General features: G+C 33.6%; 1 long non-coding RNA gene across 1 annotated transcript in view; it reads left to right on the forward strand.

Annotated features, from left to right (window-relative positions):
• The window catches only part of LOC136838853 (uncharacterized), a 334,467-nt gene extending 330,975 nt beyond the window's left edge, over positions 1-3,492 (forward strand). The window contains exon 4 of the long non-coding RNA XR_010853142.1: positions 1,178-3,492. This is a non-coding gene — a long non-coding RNA (uncharacterized lncRNA). The remainder of the gene's footprint in view (positions 1-1,177) is intronic.
• Positions 3,493-4,092: the final 600 nt, after the last annotated feature.

Raw genomic sequence — 4,092 nt, forward strand, 5'->3', positions numbered from 1 at the left:
GGGTGATGCTGTTTTTAAAGGATGTTCTTTCATAAAGCCGTGTTGAAGCGACGAATGAGGCTTATTTAAAATTAGGAAAACTGGGAGTCAGAGAAATTTGAGTGATAAAAAAAATTTAAACTGTTATTCTAGAGAAGGATTTGAAAATTTCAACGTGATGCCTGTCAGTTAGAAATTTGAATTATGCGATCTCTTGAGCATAACTTTTCAGGTTCCAGACATCCAGGACAGGTATAAAGCAGAACGACTGAGTTATATTTTTTGGAAAAACTGAGAAATCCGATGGTACGTAGAACTTTCAGGAACAGGAATCTTTCCTGATGATGTATTCTCTGTGGTAAGGATTTTCTGTAATACTTGCTGAATTGTTAAACTAATTATGGATGCTTCGATGGTATCTTTATTTTATTCACACAGATTTTTACCGTTCCTGACGGTTACTGTCATAAGCGGCATTGTTGGCCGCAAATGAAGGATTTTGATAAAGCCTGTACAGTAAAAATGTAAATTTTAGTAAAAAGGCTTTATGACGTACGTCAGTAGTCTCGGGAACCTAACGTAAACGTTTTGAAACATTTTGAAGATTGCAACATAACATAGTGTTGAGCCTTGAAAAGTGCATTTAAAATGTCAGCATTTAAATAATTAGGAAATACAGTATTCCAGTTACGGTCATCGAACCTTAAAATGTTGGCGATTTGCAATGCCCAATAAGAAGCAGAGAGAAGGTCTGAACTTGCATGAAAGTTTCACCTCATTTACATTATATGTTATAATATAAATTTGATTTTCAAGGTATTTGAATGAAATACAGTATAGTGGCAGTCATTTTTAGACATTATTATTATTATTATTATTATTATTATTATTATTATTATTATTATTATTATTATTATCGAAAATGACGAAACATTGAAATTGGTGAAATCCAAAGGTACATGGAACCAAAGAGTAGTCAGACATTATCCTTTCCTCATAACTTTTAACTGTTGCTGTTTTATTTTAGACATAAAATTTATTTTTTATTCGAGTTTGACCAATTTTTGAGTAACGAGGAACCTTGTGTTTATGTTTCTATTTGGTTTTCACACTTTCATAATGAAAAGTTTGTGAGTGCATTTTAAATTTCATTGGAAGGATAATAGGTAAAATAATGATTTCTCTTTTACTTTCACAGGTAAGATAGGAAGCAGTCCATTCCTTGTCATGACGAGGATAAGGTAAGTGAAATTTAGAGCTTACCGCAAGAGAATTTCACGCCGGGAACATAAATTATTTTTTGTACTCTTCTTCACTCGGAAAAGAATGAGCAAAAGTTGTAAAAAATGTACGCGAAAAAAAGGGGCAGACGAACTACGATATGAATGTCATGGTGACCTTGCAACCTGGTCCTGCTAATCCATGTTGCACCGTCACGATGCATGTCATCCTCATGAAAAAGTGATAGTGAGGAAAGAGAAGTCGAGATGGAGAATGAGGTCGAGAAGAAGGACTCCATTGATGGTTGCAACTCGCTTTCATAGGCAGTGGTTTATCGGTTATTAGCAAGACTTTCGTTTTGGGCGGGCTATTATTGGCCTGGAACTCGAGGATGGTTTGAAAATAAATTGATCGGTATTGGGCTATAAAGTCTTGTTTTATTTCGGGTTCGTAATTGGTCTGAAACTCGGGGATGATTAGAAAATGAAAAAAAAAATAAAGAATGGAGTCCCTGTGAGTAACTCAGGAAAAGGTTGTTCAGAATTGAATGTAGTTCACTTGAACATGCATAAAATCGATGATAGAATCTACACGCACGCCAGCTATGTGCAGATGTGGTACCGTTTTGTGCTTTTGGCGATTTTATCAAGAATTATTATTAACTGAAAATAAATTGTAGCAGTTTCGCATAAACTAACAGGATGTTCCATTTTATATTGCTCGATTTCTCCTCCCCGCTGTAGTCAAGACCGGTCAGTTAATTTCTTATTCCAGTTTAATGAAAGATTTGTATGCTTAAATGAGAGGGCCGAAATTGATTTCGAATTTAATAACATGATTAGGTAGGAATGTTGAGGAACGCTGAAATAAGTCCTCTTTACCTTGTCTGGCTTTTCTCTCCTGCTCTGTCATTTACTCACGCGTGAAGATACATGTTTCTCAACCCGTGTCCAGGAAAAAAAATAGTGGGTGGTTTTCCAGTCTGATTTAGGGAAGCCTCACTGGTTGTTCATTACCCGCCCATGAGAGTCAGAAAGAACGGCTCATTTTTATTGGTTGGACTCGTTTTTAGGTTGCTTTCGTCGTCCTTAGACGCACAAATACATTACATATCGTTATGAGTTATTTTCTGTTATAGACTATGTAAGGGATAACAGTGTATACTTTAATTACAGCTGTACTCCTATTCATTCACTGATTGGATAATTTTATTAAAGCATTACGGTAGAACTGAACTCCATACACAAATACGAGACTCGAGTTGTGCAATAATATCTCTCTCTCTCTCTCTCTCTCTCTCTCTCTCTCTCTCTCTCTCTCTCTCTCTCTCTCTCTCTCTTATGCAAACCAGTTTCTTATAACCTAGCGTCAATGATTTGAGCTTTTGAGTGCATGATTTCTTAATGAATACCGTCGGGAGAATTATTTTCTAATGGTTGCTATAGGTTCGCGGAGCGTATTATAATGAATAGGAAAGAATTTTAAATAGGAATATAAGTTTTTTTCCTCTGTTTTTGTTGCGCCGTTTGTATACCGCAGTTGACGGTTGATCTTGTAGTAGTTTTTGATTGACCAAAGTACGATTGTCTCCTACAAGAGAAATTGAGAGACACCTAAATTTCGTTGTACTTCTGGATTTATTTAGTGTTCACTTCTTGAGTGAATTTTTGGATGAATGTATGCATATATTTTTGCCAGTCATGAGTGACGAGAAGAATCTTTGTACTTTGGTGGACGGAGCATGAAGTTCCCACGTTTTATGTTTTTTTCCGATTAAAATGCTTACAATGTTTCTCCGTTTTGAGGCTGCCATTGAATGGTTGAATGTTAGTTTCTGAGAGTCCAAAAGGCTCATTTTTATGTGGTTATGTATTTTCTTTTTTGTTTGGCAATGACATGGTTCACCTGGGTAGTGGTTACAAAGAAAAAGTCTTGTGCTGTTTGCAGAATGTATAAAGCCTGTTAACATAGCGACTTTTATTCGCAGTATATCAGTTTTCCTAAGATACTTTTCCAAATACTTTGCATCAAATACATTTTGACTTATCCTGAGAGGAGTCAGGTCCTAGTATGTTCATGCATACTCCATGTAAATACTTTAATAAATAGTTTGCAAATCACAAACGTGTATAGTGTGTAAATTAAGTTATCGCATGGTGCTAATCAAGGTAAGTTATTAATGAAAGATATAGTATACTTAGGACTTCCATTCTGAGGCTTATTGAAGATTGCGGGCTTTGTAGACCATCTTCAGTTTATATTCCAGTGAACTAGATGGCCTTACACTGATGGTTATGCATATATATATATATATATATATATATATATATATATATATATATATATATAAATAATATAATATAATATAAATATTTCATCCATCACCAGTATAAACAGGCTGCGTGTAGGTATATAATCTTGAGGAAAAACAGGCATCATGAAACAACTTTTTCAGATAGCTTACAAAAACTGAATGTATAAACTGTCACTGGAAACAAATATAACTACAATAAAAATCTTATTCATTACAGCCTTGTAATCCAGTCAAAGTCAGTGAAATTCAGAGTTAAATATTACCACAGAATAAAACTGAGAAAAGAAATTAACATAAAACCTGAATGAGAAAAACATGAAAAACGCATTATTATTATTATTATTATTATTATTATTATTATTATTATTATTATTATTATTATTATTACTACTACTACTACTACTACTACTACTACTACTACTACTACTACTACTACTACTACTACTACTACTACCGTGGGCGCACACATACGCTATGATGACTTGCAAACTTTAATATATATATATATATATATATATATATATATATATATATATATATATATATATATATATATATATATATATATACGCATTTAT

Source organism: Macrobrachium rosenbergii, chromosome 5 (assembly GCF_040412425.1).
Source record: "Macrobrachium rosenbergii isolate ZJJX-2024 chromosome 5, ASM4041242v1, whole genome shotgun sequence".
NCBI classification, from domain to species: domain Eukaryota; kingdom Metazoa; phylum Arthropoda; class Malacostraca; order Decapoda; family Palaemonidae; genus Macrobrachium; species Macrobrachium rosenbergii.